Source organism: Malus sylvestris, chromosome 6 (assembly GCF_916048215.2).
Source record: "Malus sylvestris chromosome 6, drMalSylv7.2, whole genome shotgun sequence".
Classification (NCBI taxonomy): domain Eukaryota; kingdom Viridiplantae; phylum Streptophyta; class Magnoliopsida; order Rosales; family Rosaceae; genus Malus; species Malus sylvestris.
In genome coordinates this window covers 33,534,831-33,559,419 of record NC_062265.1, presented here as the reverse complement: position 1 = coordinate 33,559,419, position 24,589 = coordinate 33,534,831, and the positions used below count along the sequence as shown (strand labels likewise).

Below are 24,589 nucleotides of genomic sequence, written 5' to 3'. Positions count from 1 at the left end.
AATAAAAACGTAATGTGTATGAGCAAGTTAGGGCACCATATTGGATTCAAAAGAGTGGTCGATGAAGTTGATGATAAGGTTTGTTACTGAGGAAATAAGGGGGTTGTCAGGATTCTTAGGAGTCAAAGGTGGAAGTGGGGGAATTTGGATTTTGGAGGCTATCCTTTTGACTTTGTGTAACTATTTTTCAAATGGCAGCTGAGGGAGTCAATTTTTCTCCCGGTTTTTATTATATATTCTATTCATAATTTCTTAGTTAATTTTACATATCGTGACTCATGTGGTGTCTGAGGTAAAAAATCCATGCAAATTCAAACCTAAAGAGAATAAAACTATGAATATTCCCCCCAAATTCATGATAAATTAATCTTATTTTTTCTTTATTTCTTTTCATGTCTATATAAAAAGGAGTGTGCTGTTCCTAGATGTGCGTGATAGGGTTTTGAGGGAGTGCGAGTTTGATAGGGTTTGTATGTGCTCTGGATTATACGATGAGAAAGATGGCTGTTGTTGTAGTTTTGGCTATGGTTTTAAGCTTGACTGTGGTGTGTAATGGAGGTGTAACGAGCACTTTTGTAAGGAAAGTTGAGAGTACTGTCGATATGCCTCTGAAAGTGATGTCTTCCAAATCGCTCCAGGTTATAATGCACCTGAACAAGTAAAATTTCCCTCCCTAGTCTCTCCTTTATCTCTCCATAGTCAATTGTGAATTTTATGAAATTGTTTTTTTGCTAACGTTATAATATTATAAAGATAATTTTTATATCTTGATTTTGTTTTCTTGTTATGGTCATTGTTTTAAAAATCAGCCTAGATGCTCTTGGACGGCGATCGAGGCCGTTTTTTCTTTGCATACTAAATCTATCTCGTCTCTTAAAAAAAAAAAAAAAAAAAAATCTATCTCGTCTTTGGTAGCCATCGCATTTGTTGTCTTCACAGCTAACACATGAGAGAATTTTATTTTTATATTTTAATGACAAAACAAAACCCAACTTTTTTTAAAATGTGAAAACAAGGCCCAACAATATGGGCTTACAAAATGTTATAAAACTAATAGGAAAAACTCTAAAATTTTACACATGCACTCATATTTATAATATTTCTACTAATTAATGAAACTCTTTTTGTCAACCAAAGAGAATGAACAGACAAATTAGTCTTCTATCACAAAAAAAAAAATGATGGGCAATAATGTAATTTCTTTGGTCCAAATTTTATTGTTTTTTATTGAAGCTTCACCTACAGGTGATGTTAAAATACCTTCAATATTAAAAAAATAAAAATTAAAACAAAAAAAACCAGAAACAAAAACCTCTCACTCCCCCCCCCCCAACGTTCTCTCTATCTCCCTCTCTCCCTCTCTCCTTCTCATTTTCTAAAAAAATATGTTCATACACACAAAGTGTGTTGGCAAAAACTAGTATATAATTAATGTAATTAAAAAAAACTTAAGCCCCTAGGTGCTAGGCCTTTACGACTACCACCTGGTGAGTTTTAATAAACAATATTACATACACTAAGGACAAGGAGGTAAGCTACTCACAATGGGCTAGCAAAAATTTAGTTCAAATTCACCTTTGAAGAGAATCGAACCTAACATCTCTTACTTATAAGTGAAGAAGAATACCACTAGACTAGTACCCAATGGCACCACCTAGTGTTTTTTAGAACATTGTTTATGACATAACTTCCAATTGAACTTTTCATCTCTTTTAAGAGCCTTTACTTTTTACGTAATGGATTTGCTTCATACATTTTGTTTTCTTTTTTATGGAATTTATATAACATGTCCACTTCATATTTCTAAGTTTGTCTAATTGCATTATTTGTGTGTGGTTTTGATTTAAGGTTCATATAACACAAGGAAATCAGAAGGGAACGGCAATGATTGTGTCATGGGTCACTATGGCTGAACCAGGTTCTAGTGTAGTAATTTTTTGGAGCGAAAAACATAAGCCAAAGAAGGCTGAGGGCAAAGCCAAACAATATAAATTCTACGATTACACTTCTGGTTACATTCACCACTGCAACATCAGAGGATTAGAGGTAAATTTCAATAACCCCTTATGTTTTGCCTTTTATTTATTTGTTTTTTCAGCCTTAGCGGCAACTTTCCACAAAATTCATATCCTTAATCTTTCCCATAAATTAGAATAGTTTATTCAGATGCAGGTGTTTGGCAATTTTTTGATTAAAAATACATTTATATTTTCATCTAATTATTATTATATATGTTTGTACCATACTTGATCAATCCCGAAACTACTGAACACCGGTCAACGTTATACCGTCAAGGACCCAGAAGAGTTTCCCTCCAACCAGGAGGCCAATCACAGCACGACACGTGTCGACATCAGAAGCCAATCATAGCGCGACACGTGTCGACATCAGAAGCCAATCACAACACGACATGTGTCAATGTCAGAATGAAACTAGAAACTCTCTTCTATAAATAGAGATCATTCTTTCACAATATTTCCTAATGTCATTTGTACTAAATCATTCACTAGTACTCACTAAAGGAGAGCTTGAACCTATGTACTTGTGTAAACCCTTCACAATTAATGAGAACTCCTCTATTCCGTGGACGTAGCCAATTTGGGTGAACCACGTATGTCTTGTGTTTGTTTCCCTGTCCCTATCTATTTACATACTTGTCCACACTAATAACCGGAGTAATCTAGCGAAGGTCATAAACTTAACACTTTCTGTTGTACCAAAGTCCTCACTGATTTTGTGCATCAACATTTGGCGCCGTCTGTGGGAACGACACTTATTCCCACTCTCTTCCGCTTTGTTAAGCTGGTTTCCACCATTCGTACACTCTTTTTTGACCAGGCATCCTTCTCCAACATGGGGAGCGAAGGAAGCCACATCACACAGAATGACACCCCTCTTGCACCTAGTGTGAAGCAACGAAAGAAAAAAGGAAAGAGGGTTGCTCTTCAAGCTAAAGTCGATGAGCTAAAAACTCAAAACAACAAGATAGAAATGAAGAATGAGGTCCTCCAGGAGCAGTATGAGAAGCTCTTTGAGACACTCCATGAAACTATATGTACTCAAACACGTGAGCTTGTTGCCCCTGTGGACATCAACCATCATCTGGGTGCCCCCAACACGGAGGGTCACCTTCCTTCGACATGGGTATCCCTGATAAGGAGCGAGCTAATCATCAAAACATTGATCAACATGAAACTTCTCTCAACCCAGCTACTTCGACCCGAAGCAGGAGAAGTGGAGGAAGACACCTCCTTGAGAAGGGTTGGAAGGATCGAAAGCCGTTTATCGTGACTGCCGATACTTCCTAAAGCAACGTCGAGAGAATCCCCTCCACATATGCTCGAAGATCAATGACCCAAGGGTTTCTGAAAGACTCGGTCCCCTCCCACCCAGGCCAGCTGCCAATCTAGGGAAGGAACGACATGTCCTAGAGGAACATGAAGGTACAGGGGACTCTGAGGTATTCCGACAGACTCGCCCTAGAAGTCAGTACGGCGAGTCCAAGGAAAAATCACACGCCCTTGCTCAAACTTTCCTACTTCCAAAAGGCGATGAAGACTTACGAAAGAAAATCCTAGTGGTACATGACTCCACTCAAGACCCCCTTGTCCTACAGCTTATTGAGGAAGTAAACAAGTTGAAGGCCGAACGTCAGACCAAGATACCTGACTGGAACCAACCCAGGCATGACCCTCTCACAAGGAGAATCCTCGACACCCCCTTTCAAGCGAAGACAAAACAAAAGCTTGATTTACAACTCTATACTGGAAAGGAGGACCCAATTGAACACCTTAACCTCTTTGAGTCCACCATGGCATATTGGATGCACACCGACGAAGAGCGATGTCTTCTTTTCCCCTTTACCCTATTTGGCGGAGCTCTAAACTGGTATTGCCGTCTTCCACCTGAGACAGTAAACTCATTTGAGGAACTGAAGAAACTGTTTATCTCTCAACACATCTTCCAGACCGATCGCAGATGACTTGTACACTATTAGCCAGAAGCCAGACGAGTCACTACGAGAGTATGCTGGTCGTTTCAGCTATGAGTATTCTCGCTGAGCTGAGGCAGATGACAAGACCGCCCTCAAGGCCTTCACGGCAGGCCTACGTGATTATTTCTTCAAGTACATGATCAATGCCAACACTTAGAAGACTTATTCTGAGGTGATGACATATGCTTACAACCATGCCTCTGCCGAGGCAATGACGTATCAAGGGAAACCCCCCACAACCACCCTTTATCAGCAAGTAGGGAGTGGAGGCTAGATCCAACCAAATGAGAAGACCTCGACCTTCCAAACGGCAGCGGTGCCTTCCCCTGCCTTACTTAATACTTTGCCAAGTCAACATACATATCAATCTCAGGGCAAAAGGAAATATTTCCATTTTCACCAGTCTCATTTTAGTAAAAAGAGTAAGAAACACTACTGCGATAACCAAGGGTATCGCCATGATAATCCCCGACCTCAGGCAGTTAACATAGTGGGTCAAGCACGTGTTAGGACAACCCATACCTTGAGGTATGAGGCATACACACATTTAAACGCCACATGCGTGGCCATTTACCCCAGCATAGCACACTTGATACCGAAGCCAAAACCGAGGCACCCAGATTACAAGCCCACGAAGAACACGGGTACGTTTTGCTGCTACCACGAGCATAACGGCCATGACGGTAAGAAATGTATCACCCTTTGTGATCATATTGAAGTTTTAGCACGTGAAAGAAAAATTGATCAGTTCCTCCTTCACCCTCCAAGGGGTAACCGTAACCAACGCCAGGTAAATGTGATATATTCCATAAGTGGTGGCACACCCATATCTAAATCTTCCAACAGGGCCATGAAAAATAGTGAACGAGCTTTAAGGTCTAGCCACAAAATGTTTCACGTGGAAGACATTAGGGGAGGTAAGTATCAAAAGCCTAACTGGGATCCAATATGTTTCTACCCTGAGGAAGAAAGAGGTATCATGTACCCTCACAACAACCCACTGATCGTGGAAGCTCACATAGCCAACTTTGAAGTACGACGAATCCTGGTAAACACGGGGGCTTCGGTCAATATCATGTTTGCTGAAGCTTTTAGGGCACTTAATGTAGCTGAACACTTGCTCGACCGCTCGATTTCCCCTCTGATAAGCTTCTTCGGTGATATCGTGCAACCTTTGGGGAACATACACTTACCTTTCACCATTGATACATGCCCTTACACAGCTACCATTACCACTAACTTCCTGGTGGTTGATTGCCCAACGGCATACAATGTCATCTTCGGACGCACATGCATAAATGATCTCAAGGCCATGGTATCCACACATATGTTGTTGATGAAATTTCCAACCCCCTACGGCAATGGTACATCAGAGGAGATCAACTTAGTGCACGATCATGTTACAACACTTCGGTCAAGCAACAGCACCAGCCTGTGCCCAAGGAAACCCTTTTCTATACATGACCAAGTCATAAAGACCAGCCCAGACGAAGCTAACTTGGATCTTCACGGTGACAACAGTCAACCTGACGATCTTCTAGATGACTCTTTCACCCAGCAAGCACAACCCGTTGAAGAGTTGGAGAAGGTCTCTATCTCAAAAGATTATCCGGATCGCATGGTGAAGATTGGTACCACCCTGTCACCACCTATTCGGTTGACATTGATCTCTTTTTTGCAAGAGAACACTGAGGTATTCGCCTGGTCATAGGAGGACATGCCATGCATCTCTCCCGATATAATCTGTCATCGCTTAAGTATTGACCCCAAGACCAAGCCAGTGAGACAGAAGCGAAGATCTTATGACGCTGAACGGTATGAGGCAATGAAGGCAGAAGTTGAAAAACTCAAAGGCATATGCTTCGTCCGTGAAGTCAATTATCCAACGTGGGTAGCAAATGTTGTCTTTGTTAAGAAGAATCCGACCAAGGAAAGTCTCCTGCTCCAAAAGGTCTTGTGGAGAATATGTGTCGATTACACCGACCTAAACAAAAGATGCCCGAAGGATAGCTTTCCTCTTCCTCTCATAGACAGACTTATAAACTCTACGGCAGGATGTGAACTCCTGAGCTTCATGGATGCTTACTCAGGATACAACCAAATCCTCATAAACCCTCCTGACCAAGAACACACAGCCTTCACTACTGACAGGGGACTATATTACTATAAAGTCATGCCATTCGGCCTAAAGAATGCAGGAGCGACTTATCAGAGACTGGTCATTTCAATGTTCGTCAAACAGATTGGGAAGAGCATGGAAGTTTACGTTGATGATATGCTAGTCAAGAGTAAACATGCTGACCAACACATCACCAACCTATCTGAAACTTTCACCATTCTGAAGAGGTATCGAAAGAGGTTGAACCCCAACAAATGTGCCTTCGGTGTAGGCTCTGGCAAATTCTTAGGCTTCATGATAAGCCAACGAGGCATTGAGGCTAATCCCGAGAAGATCAAAGCAATCATCGACATGAAGGAACCGGTAACTTCAAAAGACATCCAGAGCCTTACTGGCAATGTGGCAGCCTTAACTAGGTTCATCTCTAAAGCCATCGACATATGTGCTCCTTTCTTCAAAACACTTAAGGGAAGCAAGAAGTACATTACATAGATTGATGAATGTGTTGAGGCATTTAAGAACCTCAAAGACTACATGAGTAAAGCCTTTTTGCTCTCCAAACCTAAGGTTGGTGACACTCTCATTATCTATGTGTCGGTATCGACTTCAGTAGTAAGTTTCGTTCTCATTCGAAATGATGGTAATGTCGAACGGCTTGTCTACTACGCTAACAAGGCCTTACAAGATGCGGAGACACGATACTCCAACATTGAGAAATTAGCTCTAGCATTGGTCATGTCTGCTCGAAAACTTCGCCCTTACTTCCAAGCACACTCCATCATCGTGCTTACCAATCATCCTCTTCGACAGATACTCCAAAGTCCTGACACTTCCGAGCGAATGATCAAATGGGCGATAGCATTGGGTGAGTTTGACATCTCCTACCAACCAAAGCAAGCTAAGAAGGGCCAAGCAGTGGCAGACTTCATCGCCGACTTCACATATCCTGTTGACATTGTTTCTACGCCTAAAGAAGTGGTTTCATTACCCTCGGAAGCTTAGAAAATAGAACCAACAACCCCAGCATGGAGTCTATATGTTGATGGCTCATCCAACCAACAGGGTTGTGGAGCAGGACTAGTCCTTACAACCCCTAACAAAGTGGCGATGGAGTATGCTCTTCGTTTCAAATTCAAGGCGTCGAACAATGAGGTCAAATATGAAGCCCTCCTAGCAGGCTTACGTTTGGCCAAACACCTTGGGGTTAAACGAATTGATATCTTCAGTGACTCCCAATTGGTGGTTAACCAGGTCACCAACAACTTTGACGCTAAGGATAGCTCCATGGCAGCATATCTGGCACAAACACAATTGTTGCTCAAGCACTTCCACTACTAGATCACCCAAATTCCTCGAGTGGCAAACAGTCATGCAAATGCTTTGGCTCGCTTCGCCTCAGCGGTGGAAGACAAGATTGGGAGAAAAATTCAGGTCGAATTGTTGGCAGCACCAAGCACCATGGCTGTAGAAGTGTGCAACTTACAACAAGGAGATAGTTGGATTATCCTGATTTATAGATTCCTTCCTCATGGCACCCTTCCAAATGACAAAGTCCAAGCTAAGCAAATTTGATACAAGGCTACATGTTACTTGATCATTAATGACCAACTATACAAGCGGGGTTTTAACCTACCATACCTAAGATGACTTACGCCTGCAGAGGCGGAAACTGTTATTCGGGAAATACATGAAGAAGTCTGCGGAGATTATGCTGGATCTCGATCCCTAGCACACAAGGCTTTTCGCCAAGATATTACTGGCCAACACTCCACCAAGATGCCATCAAAATATCCCGCTTATGTGATAAGTGTCAACGCTACGCAACTATTCCTCACTCATCTCCCGAGCCGCTCACTCCAATGATCAGCCCTTGGCCCTTCGCCCAATGGGGACTTGATTTGATCGGCCCAATGCCTGCAAGGAAAGGCAAGGTTCGCTATGCAATCGTTGCAGTTAACTACTTCACAAAGTTGGCTGAAGTAGAACCCTTGGTAACCATTACTGAGGAAAAAATAGAAGACTTCGTATGGAAAAACATCCTTTGCAGATTCGGCATTCCCAATGCGATAGTCACTGACAACGGGCGATAGTTCGACAACAATAAGTTCAGAATGTTCTGCTCTAAGTTCAACATCAACTTATGTTTTGCCTTCCCAGCTCATCCCTAGTTTAATGGACAAGTTGAAGCCATCAACAAAATAATTAAGCGAACTTTGAAACTAGCTTGGACAAGGCTAAAGGTTGTTGGCCAGAATTTGTACCCCAAGTTCTTTGGTTATACCGCACTTCGTATAGGACATCAACAGAAGAAACCCCATTCTCACTTGCCTTTGGTACATTGGCAGTTGTCCCAGTTGAGCTTGAGCAAGCAACGTTCCGAGTCCAAAACTACGTGCAAAGCGAAAATGACAAACAACTTACCCTTAACTTAGATCTAGTCGAGGAACATAGAAACCAGGCTCACTTGAGAAATGTCGTCTACAAGCAGTGCATCTCCAACTACTATGACTCAAGGGTCAAACCTAAAGTGGAGGACTGGGTATTGAAGAAAAGATTACTCTGCAACAAAGTCCTAAGTGAAGGAACACTTAGTCCAAACTGGGATGGACCGTTTGAAGTTGTTGGCATCAGTCGCCTTGGCTCCTATAAGCTTAGAAGCTCCGATGGTGGCCATCCATGGAACGCTGATCACTTGAAGTACTATTACAAGTAAACTCACATTGTACAAGTGTTAAGCTTCAGCCGTTCGACATCCTATGTAACGAAGACTATTTGGCATGAATTCAATAAAGAGGTGATTTAGACAACTTGATCCTAATCCTCTTACATTCCTAGTAATGAAACACTCGGGTTTAAAGCTTCAACATGAATGCTTCCAACATAAAACAAAGTCTAAGTATATGTCAACAAGACTATACAAATAAACGAACAGTTTCACAGTATATTCGTTCAATCATACATTCCAACACATTCATACATAAGCCAACTGTGCTTTGAAAGGGTTCAACATATTTTGTGTCATTCGACACTTGCTACAATGTGCCTAGATACCTTGCCTTTATTCTCACCAACCAGGTGATGAAATGTGAAGAAGGAACTCACCTTCATGCCACTAACTAGGTGATGAAATGTACAACCCGTACTCTCATTCATGCCACCAACCAAGTGATGAAATGTACAACCCATACTCCAATATCATTTGGCAACTTGCCACTCATGCCACCAACCAGGTGAAGAAGGAACTCATATTCATGCCACCAACCAGGTGATGAAATGTACAACCCGTACTCTCCTTCATGCCACCAACCAGGTGATGAAATGTACAACCCGTACTCTAATATCATTTGGAAACTTGTCATTCATGCCACCAACCAGGTGATGAAATGTACAACCCGTACTCTCATTCATGCCACCAACCAGGTGATGAAATGTACAACCCGTACTCTAATATCATTTGGCAACTTGTCATTCATGCCACCAACCAGGGGAAGAAGGAACTCACCTTTGTACCACCAACCAAGTGATGAAAGAAACTCATCATTCATTCCACCTACCAGAAGACGAGTGGTACAACTTGTACATGTGAACTCCTAGCATTCACAGATAATAAAAAACCCTCAAGCTTGACAACTCAACTAGGGAAGCACTTATGCCCAACAAAAGTTATAGTCACCAACAAAGTCTTATTGCAAGCCAACAACAACTTCAGTGCATGGCATACGAAGATCAAGCTATCCAGCTCTCTTGCATCTGCTTCAAACATTTCTCCTCTGTAACAATGCAAACACTACAACTCGTAGAAAGCTTCACACACTCTTGATCAAGACAGTAAGAAGCAAAACCAATTTATGTTGCCAACAAGAGCTTTATCAAATGAGTTCAACCACAATTCTCGAAAGCTTCACACACTTTTGATCAAGACAGTGTGAAGCAAAACCAATTTATGGTGCCAACAAGAGCTTCATCAATGGAGGGCAACCACAATTCTCAAAAGCTTCACACACTCTTGATCATGACAGTGTGAAGCAAAACCAATTTATGGTGCCAACAAGAGCTTCATCAAAGGAGTTCAACCATAATTCTCAAAAGCTTCACACTCTTGATCAAGACAGTGTGAAGCAAAACCAATTTATGATGCCAACAAGAGCTTCATCAATAGAGGGCAACCACAATTCTCAAAAGCTTCACACACTCTTGATCAAGACAGTGTGAAGCAAAACCAATTTATGATGCCAACAAGAACTTCATTAATGGAGGGCATTCACAATTCTCAAAAGCTTCACACACTCTTGATCAAGACAGTGTGAAATAAAACCAATTTATGGTGCCAACAAAAGCTTAATCAAAGGAGTTCAATCGCAATTCTCAAAAGCTTCACACACTCTTAATCAAGACAGTGTGAAGCAAAACCAATTTATGGTGCCAACAAAAGCTTCATCAATGGAGGGCAACTACAATTCTCAGACCTTCGAAGCAAATTCAATTTATATGGTTCATCCAAACCTTCGACTACTACAAGGTGTGGCTTGCATCACAATCTCTTGCTCAACAGTGTGGAAGCAAAATTTATATATGTTGTCTCTCCCACATTTTCAAATTTCTAGTTTCCCAAAAAAAAAAAGAAAAAAAAAAGGGAAATTCAACAAAGCTTCATCAATGGAGGACAATTACAAATTCTCAAAAGCTTCACATTATCTTGATCAAGATAGTGTGAAGCAAAATCAATTCATGGTACCCAACAAAAGCTTCAACTCTAAAGCTTCACCAACAAAAGTTTCATCAGTGGAGGACAACAACAAATTCTCAAAAGCTTCACACTATCTTGATCAAGATAGTGTGAAGCAAAATCAATTCATGGTACCCAACAAAAACTTCAACTCCAAAGCTTCAACTCCAAAGCTTCACCAACAAAAGCTTCATCAATGGAGGACAACAACAAATTCTTAAAAGCTTCACACTATCTTGATCAAGATAGTGAAGCAAAATCAATTCATGGTACCCAACAAAAGCTTCAACTCCAAAGCTTCACCAACAAAAGCTTCATCAATGGAGGACAACAAAAAATTCTCAAAAGCTTCATACTATCTTGATCAAGATAGTGTGAAGCAAAATCAATTCATGGTACCCAACAAAAGCTTCACCAACAAAAGCTTCAACTCCAAAGCTTCACCTACAAAGCTTCAACTCCAAAACTTCACCAATAAAAGCTTCATTAATGGAGGACAACTACAAATTCTCAAAAGCTTCACACTATCTTGATCAAGATAGTGTGAAACAAAATCAATTCATGGTACCCAACAAAAGCTTCAACTCCAAAGCTTCACCTACAAAGCTTCAACTCCAAAGCTTCACTTACAAAAGCTTCAACACAAAAGCTTCACCCACAAAAGCTTCAACACAAAAGCTTCACCTACAAAAGCTTGACCCACAAAAGTTTCACCCACAAAAGTTTCACCCACAAAAGCTTCAACACAAAAGCTTCACCTACAAAAGCTTGACCCACCAAAGTTTCACCCACAAAAGTTTCACCCACAAAAGCTTCCCCCATAAAAGCTTCACCCACAAAAGCTTCACCCATAAAAGCTTGACCCACAAAAGCTTCACCTACAAATGTTTGACCCACAAAAGCTTCACCTACAAAACTTCAACACAAAAGATTCACCTACAAAACTTCAACACAAAAGCTTCACACTATCTTGATCAAGATAGTGTGAAGCAAAATAAATTCATGGTGCTCAACAAAGCTTCAATCTCAAAGCTTCACCTACAAAGCTTCAACACCAAAGCTTCATCTACAAAGCTTTAAAATATATATATATATATATATATATATTTATTTATTTATTTTTTCGGAATTTCGACAATTCAAAAATTCGGAAATTCAAAAATTCGAAAAATCGAAAAAAAAAATTTCGAAAAAAAAATAAAAATTGCCTAGGCTTCCTCTTCTTTGGGCCTAACAACTTTCATAACAAATATATGTGAAGAAGGAGTTTTGGGCTACCACTTAGAAAGGAAATGCCTCATTCGTCAACTCCCTCGACCGGAAACTTGGGGGACTCCTACCATATGCTACTGCACTTTGACACTCGGAAGTCTCACGACCACTCAGTGACTTGGATTTTTCAAGTCTCCAAACGAAAAGTTTTCCTCACTCGAGAAATTAAGGGAGCACTACCTCAACCTACATGCTTCACTCATAAAGCTTCAACATACAAGCTTCAACAAAAGGAAAAATTCAAAGAACTTAGTGAAGAAGGCCTTGGTGTATCTAACATAATACGTTGAAATGAAGCAAAGCTTGTTTATTGATATCTCCGATACGTTACAAATATATACATATACATGAATCAAAATAAACAAACAAGAGGGAGCCTTCACAAAGGTTGCTCAGGAGAAGTCTCAGCAGTCGGCAGAGCCCCAGAAATAGGAGGCACCAAAGGGTGATTATTCGGAGCCTTAATACTAGGCAGAACCCCAGAAGGAGGAAGCACCGAAGGTTGATCATTTGGAGCTTCATTACGCGGTACAGCCCCAGAAGACGAAGGTAATAAATGCATTTGGAACAAATCCACAAACCTCTGATGATCAAGTAAAATCTGACCATCAGATTTCTGTAGCTGGTCGAGCTTCATCTTCATGTTTGTAGCATAGTCATGTGCGAGCCTGTGCAACTGTTTATTCTCATGCTTGAGCCTTCTGATCTCCTATTTGAGACTTATCACTTCAGCCGCCAATGATTCAACTTAGCGGGTTTGAGCAAATAGGCGTTGGGCCATATTAGACACAGAAACTGCACACTGAACACTGAGAGCCAGAGAATCCTTAACAGCCAACTCATCAGACTGTTTGGAAAGTAGTCTGTTATCTTTGAGAGTGAGAAGGTTCTTGGCCACCACCGCAGCGGTCATATCATTCTTCATCACAGAGTCCCCAACGGTAAGAAGACCAGTAAGGGATATGAAAGATGGGCGCCATATGTTGTCTTGAGAAGGCATGGCTGCCTCTTCACCAAAGTTCAAGTCAAAACGACGGTCGGATGGGCCAGACATTCTCAGAAATGATGAAGGAGAAATGAGGTGCAATAAATATCTGAAGTAAGGGGAAATTTCCTACAAGCAATAACTCTCTGAATGTATTCCTTGCACACAATTGGTGCCCTTATAAAAGAAAGGGCAATATGGTTATTGATTCAAGACACCATTTTCCACACGCAACATCAGCTCATCGGTTACCACAGATAACTTTGCCAAAGATCTCTGACAAAGTTTAGACACATAAATTTTGAAGGTCCAGCTACCCTACTATTACCCACAAGGGTAAATGAACAACACCATTGCTTGATAACTAGAAAGTCTCAATGTGTGTCAACCTTCGTGCTCCGTGGCAAGGCAGACTGGCAAAAATGTCCAACCTTTACTCACATTCGAGAAAACACTCCCAACAAAATTGCTTGCTCAAAAATCGAAGAAGCACCGCCTTCCGAATCTCGAGAGCCAGACTCCCAACAGGATTACTTTCTCAAAAATCGAAGAGACACTGTTTTCCGAATCTCAAGAGTCAGACTCTCAACATGATTACTTTCTCAAAAATTGAAGAGACACTGCTCTCCGAATCTCAAGAGTCAGACTCCCAACAAGATTGTTTTCTCAAAAATCGAAGAGGCACCATTATCTGAATCTTAAGAGCCAGATCTCCGACAAGATTGCTTGTTCGAAAACCAAAGAGGCACCGCTCTCCAAACTTCGAAAGCCAGATTTCCTTGGATAAAGCTTGTCTGCAATCTTCACACGAAACATCAGTTTTCTAGATACCACGGACCACTTTTTCAAAGTGCTCTGATAAAGTTAAAACACGTGAAGTTTGCAGCTTCCACTACATTGCTATGACCAAGAAGGGTAAAGGAATAGCATTACTACTTGTTGTTAGGGAGACTCATATATATGTCGACCTCTATCCTCCACAGCCAGGCAGACCTGCAAATAAAAAAAATGCTCAACTTTTCTTCACATCCGAGAGGGCACTCTCAGCAGAGTCTCTCGAAGTACTCAGCTTCTTTTCCTCCCAAAAATACCTCTGCAAACAAGCCACACCAGAGCAAGAGTATCTTATATCATTAGGGTTAAAAGCAAAAGTATCTCATATTATCTCTTCTCCATTTGCTTCTCTTTATCCTTGTTGCTGTTTACGACACAAGGAGAAGGAGAACAATCAACCGGAAGCCGAAGTCGAACCTCTGATTCAGGTTGCTTGCTTGGAAGTCTGATTGCTTACCTTGTCTGTTACCTCCTTCGGCAAATCTCCTAGCTCGGCGACTTGGGGGACTCCTACTATAGGGTTTGTATCACACTTGACCAAGCCCGAAACTACAAGTAAGCTTCAAGTGAAATTGATACATCACCTTGTGCATCTTCATTGGTTAAAGATACCACCCCTGGATGGAGGAAAAGTACTTTAAGAGAAGATGCCACATCTACATATGAGACAGATAAGGCAAGTGAAAATGATACCACACTTCGGTACTTAGAAGTTTCGTGATTACTCAATGGCTTAGATCTTGCAAGTCCCCAACCGAGGAGCTTCCCTCACTCGGGAACTTAGGGGAACACTGTTTGTACATACTTGACCAATCCCGAAACTACTGAGCACCGGTCAACGTTATACCGTCAAGGACCCAGAAGAGTTTCCCTCAAACCAGGAGGCCAATCACAGCGCGACACGTGTCGACATCAGAAGCCAATCATAGCGCGACACGTATCGATATCAGAAGCCAATCACAACACGACACGTGTCAATGTCAAAATGAAACTAGAATCTCTCTTCTATAAATAGAGATCATTCTCTCCTAATGTCATTTGTACTAAATCATTCACTAGTACTCACTAAAGGAGAGTTTGAACCTATTTACTTGTGTAAACCCTTCACAATTAATGAGAACTCCTCTACTCCATGGATGTAGCCAATCTGGGTGAACCACGTACATCTTGTGTTTGCTTCCCTGTCCCTATCCATTTACATAATTGTCCACACTAGTAACCGGAGCAATCTAGCGAAGGTCATAAACTTAACACTTTATGTTGTATCAAAGTCCTCACTGATTTTGTGCATCAACAATACATGTACTATGTAGTATAATACCATATATTACTATAAAGTTGGAATTGGTCAATCTGAGAGGCAGTTTTGGTTTGTAACTCCTCCTGAAGCTGGGCCAGATGTCCCTTACACATTCGGTCTCATGGGTAAGTAATTTTTTAGCACAACAGAATGGGGTTAACTTTTTACTTTGTGATGTAAATTGTTGTTTATTCTGAAAATAATTAATACTGGGTTTAATATTGCAGGGGATTTAGGTCAAACCTTTGATTCAAACAAGACACTTGCTCATTACGAAGCAAATCCAAGGAAAGGGCAAACGGTTTTGTTTCTTGGGGACTTGTCTTATGCAGATAACCACCCAAATCATGACCAGGTTAAATGGGATACATTTGAAAGGTTTATTGAGAGAAGTGCTGCTTATCAACCTTGAATTTAGACTGCAGGAAATCATGAGATTGATTATGCCCCAGAAATTGTAAGCATCTCATAATTCAGAAGGTTTAGAGCTTAGGGTTTAGGGTTTAGGGTTTAGGAAGTGCTCGTTTATCTAAAAGAAGATTTGACACTTTTTGTTGCAGGGTGAAATAAAACCTTTTAAGCCTTTCCAGCATCGGTATAACACGCCACATAAAGCGTCGGGAGTACTGCTCCCTTCTGGTACTCAATCAAGAGAGCTTCAGCACACATCATAGTCTTGTCTTCATATTCATCATATGGTATGGATATCTATATGGTGTGCTTTCTTTATTAATGTCAAATGAACAGATATGGCATGATCTATAAAAATATTATGATTATTATCGCAATACAAATAAAGTCGGAATTTTAGTTAGCTCTGGTTTTCATTGTGTTTGCCTTTTTTTTTTTTGCTGCATTTCATGGCACTTGACATTTAGTGTACTGTTAATCAAAGCTAGCTTATTCATCTCTACGTCATATAAATTGTGATATTTCAGTCGATTCTAAATTGGTAGTGAAATGCTCGGTTCAACGATTTCGTTTAACATATAAATCATAATTTCCTTTTTTCTTAAGACAAATACACTCCTCAGTACCAATGGCTGGAGCAAGAGATCAAATCACAATTTATGGATGGAAATAGGATTGATGTAATATTAGGTTTCCTTTATGGATGGAAACTCTAACTTTTAGCCTATATATATATATATATATATATATATATAACACCGGTCCCTATAAGCCCTAGAACACACAACATAATGCTTCCCATAGAGTAGTTGTATTCAGCTAGGAGTTTATAGAAGATCTTGGTGTTGTCGTGCCATGCCTGTTTTCATGTTCGACTTTCATGGCCGCCGTTGGAATCAGGTCAGTCACTCATTCTTTTGTGTTTTAATTGTATAACCTTATAAGACTAACAATTGGTATTGGAGCCGCTGGTTATATGATTAAAACCTATTAAGAAAAGTTGATTTTAGAGATTGAAAGCAAACAGCTTAATCAGTAATTGATATTTGGATAAACGTTGAAAGTCTACCAATCACACGTGCCGCTAATGTTGTTCTTAAATTTTTGTGAGCATGTTATATTTGTTCTGACCTTACATTGGAAAACTGAAGAAGGTCCCCTCCACTTAGCGAGCATAACAGAGTCATCTACCAAAGTAAAACGGTTTGTCTCATTGAATTTGATATTCTTCATGATGGCCTATGATATTGTACTTTGGTTGGTGTATATATTTAATTGGATCCTTGAAAGCTTAAATTGGTTATAAGATTAAGATATATTAGCATAAGTGATGTGCTGATTATTGTCGAGCATGTAGGTACATTAAATACCATGTTTTAGTTAAGCATGTCACGAATATGGATCCAATTCTTATAAATTTTGGCAGCATGTATATCCGAATGGGCAATTGGTGTATTTGAATAAGAACTAATTTTATCAATTTTATGACGTATATGTTTGATCAGGTCATATTAGAACCAAGGTATAAAATATCGATGATATCGGAAATATCGGTAGTCCAAAAACACAGAAATATTGATAGAAATATCGGGATAATATCGATATCAATAAAAATTGAATAAAAACCACGGAAATTGTAAGAAAAACTTGGAAATTTTTATTGAAACTTTACAGGATGTTTATTTAGTCAATTATCTATTAGTTTATCACAAAAAATTGGAAGGAAATGCATTGCATGATGGATTTAACTGATTTAAGTTGATTATATAGCGAGCTGGCAAACATTGTGAGTGTAGAAAATATGTAGTAATTAATGAAAGAAGTTTAAACACACCATAATCATTTATATATAATTAATTGGTACAATATTGGGAGGTTTTATTTAGGATATTAAAAAAAAAAAAAAGGAAGTGAATAAAATGATAAAGAATAATGTGCCGAATTTGACACTTTAAATTTCTTACACATAAGCATGCGTCTAGGCGTTGAAGTTCCAAATTATAGTATATCAATTAACGATTGAAAATCAATACGTTGAATAAGACTAAACTTTAATTTGGATGCCGATTATGTTTTTTCAAGTTTATATAAAGTAAAAGAATTGAATTTTGGAAGCCAGGAGTGTGTCAATTGTTTTATAATTCGTCCGAATATATATATCAAGTTGCTACTCAACGTAATTTGAAAGTATATCTAGTGCAAGGACTTTTTTTGTTAATAAGCAAATGGTTTGTAGCTTTTTTTGCTAAGCAGTAGAACATATTATGTTTGTTTAATCTTTAGCATTTGATCGTTGTCCACAAATATAGGATAGAAGGCCCTAAATTAGATCTGGCTCTTACCTAGTTGGAGTCACAAGTTCACATGTACCAGCCCTCGCGGCAAAATGTTTTGGTTTCTGTAATCGCTAGAATCCCACATCGCCCACGCGAGGGCAGTGAGCAAGCAAACAGGCCTATAAAAGCCACACTCCCAAGCTGAGAAAAGCAAGCCTTGCTCGGCCCTTTTGGCTAAGATCAAGTGTAGTTATCTGTTGAGACTTCTCAGCATTTTTTAAGTATTTTTGGGTTTTGATCTCGCGATATTATTGATAATATCGGGATATGTTGCCTAAATAATGCATTAAAATGCTGAAAATATCGTTTTCCGATATTATCGCGATAATATCGACGAAAATATCGATATATTGACGATAATTAAGTGGATAGGTATGAAAATATTGTCCTCTAAAAAAAACGATATTATCGGCGAAATATCGATATTTAAAACCTTGATTAGAACTAATTTGGTTAAATCCTAAATATAATGAGCAATTATAAATTTAGGGTATTGCGATTTATCTGAATTGTTGGCTACAACGAAGGTATCATGTTTGCCATGAATTATACTCTACAATTGCTATGCTAATATGACATGAAACAATTGCATAAGTGGCAGCAATTGTTTGATCAAGCAAGTACATGTAGGTTTAAAAATCAATTGATTAGTCAAATTTTATTGCCACCAATAGTTCTGATAAATGACGATAAAGAAAATTTGATTACTCAGTTAATTAAATTAACTAAGACTGAAGACTGTGGCATATTTCAAATTTTCTACTTCTATTTTCATGCTAATATTTTGGTTGGAATGTTTTAGTATGTACTGTCGATGTATTCTCAAGTTGTGTAAGAATATGTACATATTTACATTTATTCTAACCTTGCACTGGAGAAATTTTTGAGATCCCTGTACATCAGCAAGTTCGATGGGGAGGTTCATATATACCGACATATGAAGGAATTGATGTATGGAATGAAAACATACAGTGGAAAAGACATGAAGGCATTAACATATGGATGTTAAGGTTCATATATATACATTGGCATATGAAATCCTGGTATAACCTTTCCTTTTGGTCTCTTCGTTTAAACAAGTGCTTTACAGTTTCTTTTAACTAGCAGCAGATCGTTAAGTAATTTTTGCTCCAAATGTTAAAGTTTTAGATGGGGGCTCCTTGACGAAATAAACCAAATATGTGGAAATTAGTATGTTTGGGAAAAGTTGAATTTTTAAGGCATACCCAGAAGCATACATATAAATGTGCATATATATCTTGTTTGTTCATGGCTATTTTGTTAGTAGTACATGAGTGAACCTATTGGCTGGCCTCATCAGCTCCGGCCGTAGTTTTTAGGGTGAACAGACGCAAATGGGACACTAAGCACCCCCTTAGATGCCTCACGGACAAGTTTTGGAAAACACCCCAAATCCTTATTGCTTCTGATTTCCATGGGTAAAATAAATTCGTGCAAATCAATTTTTTGTTGTCTTATATGATAATGTGTGGGACATATATACAGACTGAATTGGATTGCCATGTTATTGGTTGTTGTGGGAAGTAATCAATACGGATCAAATTTTAAATTTGCAAACATGTAGCAAAATGGACATATGGCGTGTTTTTATAAAAGGATTGGGTGGTTATATATTGCTTTAAGCTTGAGATGATCCCATACAAGACACAAATATATGTATAATCTGGCAGATAAGCAATAGTTATGTAGTACTTTTGTTGCTTATGGTCATAGTGATATTAACACGTAAGGAATATATACAATTTTGCTTTCATATCTCAGTATAGTCAATTGTATATGACTAGTTAATTATGAAATTGATGCATAACTTGTGAATTGACTGAGAATGGCAGAAAGCATCCGGTGGCAAGAGCAAGAACAATATACAAATAAAATGAGGGTTGTAGCAATTATGTGACAATTCTCATTTGTATTTTATCTATTTATTTGAGAATTGTGGTTGGTCATGTGATTATAAATATGTTTATAAAGAAGTGGTGAACATATGAAGGCATAAGGTATGTATTTCATTCAGAGCATGTGACTAAATTGATAAGCATAAGTCTTCAAACTTGTATATAGTTTATTAGTTTTTCCCATGCCTAAAGAATTTAAACAATGTTTTGATCATTCAAATTTTATGTGCCATAAGGGGAGAAGAAAAGAAATTATTCAAGGCTAATGTATGGTATGTATTGGAGATGTTTCTTTTGGAAGAAAAGAATTTTGGTAGTTCCTTTATTTAATTTGGTATTTACAAGGCTAATGCACGATTTTGATGCTAATGTTTTAGGAGCCTTGTACTACGGAAAGAAAGGTACAAAAGAAAAGGAACCCGTTTGACTTAAGAAAACATTTGAGCAATTTAGTTTTTAAATTAAAGGAATGTATTGTTCTTTTGCATTACATAAAGTATTTCTATTTCAAGCAATTGACTCCGTAATGATAAGTATTGACATTCTTGCGGTGGAATAAAACTTGTTCTATATGTGATTAATCTTTTTCAAGTATACTGTCAGGTTTCTTGAGATTAATTTAATGTCAAAGGGAGTCATGAAGGAATTAGTGCCATTTGTTGGCAAGACTCGAAGTTCGAATCAGGTTATCATAATTTTGTCACTTACAATTAATTAATCCATGTGACTTCTTGTATCGTTTCAGGGCAGACTTGATCAATGCCCTTTCAACTAAGCGTCGCAACGGCTTAGTTGATATTAGACTGTGTTTTTGAGTTACTTCGGTCAACTTTGCATCTTAATTAGAATAAAAGGGATAATATTCTTGCCTACAAGTGTGGATTACTTCTTTTAGTTTAATTAAGATGGCATAGTATGAGTTTTATTTCACAGAAGTTGTGAAAACCTTCATCTTGCCTACAGGTGTTGAAGTTTTTCATGAAGGAACTTTTGTGACATAAAATCTAGTACTAGAAACTAGTTAATTTTCTTGCCTACATGTGTAAATTAATTTAGTTTCATGAAGTTTATTGGGATAAAGTTCCATGCCATTGGTGACAAATATTTCCACAATGAGCCCCATAAAAGGTTGTGGTTTGAAGGCATGGAAATCGGTTGCATCATGATGTATTTTGTATCTCTTCATGAGACTTGTTGATGCAAAGTATTGGACCCATGAAGGTTAATCAAGGATTGCTAAGGTACGCATTGTTTAAGTCTTATGCTTGTAAATCTTTTCAATTTGAATTATGATGTTGGTTTAGAGGATGAAATTTAACTACTAAAGTTTTCTTTGGACATCGAAATTGAAATGATATGAAATTGAATTTGTTATGGATGCATAAATTCATGATAGATGCACATAATTGTTTCTGGCAGATTGCGTGTCTTGATTTAAATCGGGTGAATGACACGTCTAAGGTCACCAAATGACCTGAATTTTGGATATGTTCAACATATAGATGTCTAATATGTGTCTGCAAATTTTCGTAATTTTCTACCATATATTTTAATTATGGTGAATTCACTAGTAATCCATGCTCGTATAGACAGTTACTGGCAGATTATGTTGGTTTTTTTTTGAGACGTGACTTTAGACTACTATTTTGATCCAAAATGGCTCTATATTTTTATTTTATGAAGATTAGTATGTCTATTTTGATCATGATAAATTTGGTAGCAATCAAGCTTATAAATTAATTATGATTAATTCTAAAGTAAGTGTAACTCGTTGCTAAAAATTCTGTTTGACAACTTTATGTTGATTGTAATATCTATTTTATGATGTCTAATATATAAGGCAATTTTATTTAGGTACATCTTTGAAAGAGTGTTTGCCCAAGTGGGAGAATTAGTGAACGAAAATTGGGCTTCACACTCATTAACTTATTTGCAAGTATAAACCCTGAAAACTTAGTGGGAGTTGTTCTAAAAATTTTGAGCATTAAGTGGACTTGCATGAATCTATTAAAGCGTTATTCTATCTTCCATGAATTTGTGTTACTCGAATGTCTATAATATGTTTAAGTTGCACGAATGGATACTTGGTATATGCGTACGTTTTTCTGTTATTTGCAATCATTTGGATTTCTTGGTTCATCATTTGTTTTGAGGCTCATAAGGACTTAGCATAAATGTGGACTTATTGATACATACAGGATGGTTGTTGGATGCATGTTTTGTGTAACAATGGTGAATGCTTCCGTGCTTATTTGTACCTTTCATTGAGGTAATATGCATTCATTGACTGAGTAAGGCTATTCCCAAAGTCATATTTTCAAGGATATGATTTAAGTATTGATTTGCAAATTAAGTAAGGATGTTGCAGATCAGTGAAAGTTTGAGTTTCGTGTTAGTAATGCCTTACATTTGCAGATGACCTATAAGGTATGTATAGAATCCATGTATACATTTTAATCTCCAGTTGGATTCATTAAGTCACATTTTTCGTGTGCTAGTTAATTATCTGATGAAATATATATCAGATATCAAGTTGTTATCAAATTGCATATTAAATGGCATGGCATGGTTTTTGCACTACCTCAGTTGTGAGGGTTTCAATCTTGCCCGTAGGTGTTAGAAATCACTATAAAAGTAACTGGTATGGTGCATAGATCAGTGTCAGAAAAACATATTAATTCATCTTGCTCACAAGTGTTGAATTAATTTGTTTTATGAAGTTTTTGGGATATTTTACTTGGACATGTGCCTATTTTGGTATTTTCAGTGGTGTCCATTGGCTACAAACATTGTTTGTCTTGTTATTGGTCTAATGAAAGTGATGCATGATTGTTTTGGAGATGTATTCACACCTGCAAGTTATGGTGGTTTCATTAGATGAAGGATATCTGCATTGGCAGATTTAAGGCTTCGAAGAAGCATAAAGTGTAACTTGTGTGTTACAATAAGGTGGACCTGAGATGATACAAAGTAAGACATTTTGGTTAATTTAAAGGTAATTTACTTTTAAAGTTTCATCTCTTGATCATAATTTATGTTTCATATGAATGGGGATCTTAGCATGTGTGATTATGAAGGTTTTGGGTTGTGTCAACCCTACAACCTTGTTAGTTCCATGTTAAGAAATGCATTTGACAAAAATTGCATTAAAGACGAGATGTAATCACTGTTACATGGCCACTAAAGTGACAGTAGTCTCCAATCTCAAGTATAAACGTGAATATTACATTTTGTAGACCAAGTGGGAGAATGTTGGATTTATCCAATATAAATCAACCTTTAAATGGTCTACTACATGTAATAGGATTGTAATATTAGAGAATAATGTTAATTGTGATTTGATCTCTTAAAAGATATCAATCCTATATAAGGTGTCTTATATTGGAAATAGGATTTATGAAATCCTTAATTGAATATGATTATGATACTTGACTTGGAGGCTAATAAAGTAAGTTTAGGTTTCCTTTATGGATGGAAACCCTAACTTTTAGCCTATATATATATATATAACACCGGTCCCTATAAGCCCTAGAACACACAACATAATGCTTCTCATAGAGAAGTTGTATTCGGCTAGGAGTTTATAGAAGATCTTGGTGTTGCCGTGCCCTGCTTGTTTTCGTGTTTGACTTTCATGGCCGCCATTGGAATCAGGTCAGTCACTCATTCTTTTGTGTTTTAATTGTATAACCTTATAAGGCTAACAGAGACACCATGGCTGATTGTTTTAGTGCATTCCCCATGGTACAATAGCCTTACAACTATCATATAAAACAGGACATTCTGTTCAACAGATGGATCCCTTCTATCGAACAGTTTTGTTTTTCAATAAAAGCCAACTGTATTTAATTTCTTCTCTACAAGTAAAGCATGTGTAATTCAGGAGCGTGTATCAAATATTGCAAACAACATTGAAAATGGTAAGTGCTCTCCGGTGAAAGATCAATCAGCACCTGTCTATATTACAATTGGTGATGGAGGAAACATTGACGGCTTAGCAACCAAGTAGGCATGCATTATAATCTCTTTAAAATTCAATTAATGGCTTCCTTCCTACTTGGCTAGCATACAATTGCATATTTAATCTATGAAATTTTTTCTATTATTGTACAGTATGAGAGAGCCACAGCCAGATTACTCAGCTTATAGAGAGGCCAGTTTTGGTCATGCCATATTCGACATCAAGAACCGAACCCATGCCTACTATAGCTGGCACAGGAACGATGATGGAGCTGCAGTAAAAGCAGACTCTATGTGGTTTTTCAACAGATACCATCATCCCGTTGATGATTCCACAAGTCCCCAATGTTGATCGTAGGAACTTAAAAACCTTTTTTATTAGCTCTTATTCTCTAGAATAGTTCCTAGCTAGATGTATATCTTAATCAAGATTAGAAATTTTCTTCTCCCTTATATTTTTCTTTCCATGCACTTGATTTGGATAGAATCTATTGATCTTCTATAGGCTTACGGTTAGTTCACATAGATGTTTGTGTTATTTTTCTCTTCGGATCTCTTTCTACCATTGAACTTGCTCACCTCACCGGTGTCAAATTCGACCGTATGTTTTCAGGTTTATGCAAGTAATATTTTATTTTAAACTAATTAATTAATCTAAACTATGAGGTAAAAGATTTGCTCACCTCACCATGCATAAAGGAGAACATCCGCTCCAATTAACCTTATGTTTAGTTAC

At 38.2% G+C, this 24,589-nt stretch overlaps 1 pseudogene; it reads left to right on the top strand.

Annotated features, from left to right (window-relative positions):
• The first annotated feature begins 472 nt into the window (after positions 1-472).
• On the top strand, positions 473-24,205 carry LOC126625644 (purple acid phosphatase-like; annotated as a pseudogene).
• Positions 24,206-24,589: the final 384 nt, after the last annotated feature.